An 857-nucleotide genomic window follows, 5' to 3' on the forward strand; every position below is an offset into this window, starting at 1 on the left:
TGGCTGGTTCAGTACCTGTCGAGGCGCAGCGGCTTTAAGCCCAGTTTATGGAAACGGGAATCTCCTCCCTCGCTTGCTCTTAGGGCAAGCAAAACTCAGGGGCATCCAAACCGCAAGCCTCTGGGCTTGGGCTTGGGCCTGCACCTAGGATGCCTGCCAAAGGTTTTGGAAACATCTGAAGCCCCAGGTGTGAGTGGAGGATGTTTGCCAGTCATAGGGCCACTTGTGGTTCTGGACTCTGGGATTTGGAATTAGTTTCGGCTAATATGGCCTTGGATACAAATTACATTTAAAAAAATGCACAGGGCTTGGTGTGGCTGCTGGCAGTACCTGATCCCACTCCAGTGCCTTTATGTGAGTTGCAGTTGCACCTGCCAATGTAGTGTAAATGTGCCCAAATTGGAATGAGAGCTGGCACTGGGACAAGGGGAGGGCTGGTAATGAGGAACTCTGAATTCTAGCCCCTTGGTCAGATGTCCCAGCCTAACAACATGTGGCACTGTGCAAGCGCGGCTCTCTTCGCACAAGAGAAGCACATAAATGTTGCTGTCTTTGTCCTGCAGATATGGGAAGTGGGCCCAGAAAGACTTTTCAAGAGTGGCCCATGTTTTTGGTGCTTCCTTTCCATGTCTGATCTTTGTCATGTGTGCCTCCCCCACAGCTTCAGTTCAAGTCACTGAGAGCTAAAAGTCAGCTTCTCTGGAAATCAGACCCCCAAACTGGGCATCTTTTGTTGGGGCCCACTTTTGAAGTTCAAGCCTTTGTGAGTTCTCTGAAGTCACCTGATACAATAGTTTATATTTCAGACTAAAATTCCAGATTTGTTAGAAAAGTGTAGACACAATCCCACGCCCTAC

The sequence above is a fragment of the Alligator sinensis genome, unplaced genomic scaffold, assembly GCF_000455745.1.
Source record: "Alligator sinensis unplaced genomic scaffold, ASM45574v1 scaffold773_1, whole genome shotgun sequence".
Taxonomy (NCBI): domain Eukaryota; kingdom Metazoa; phylum Chordata; order Crocodylia; family Alligatoridae; genus Alligator; species Alligator sinensis.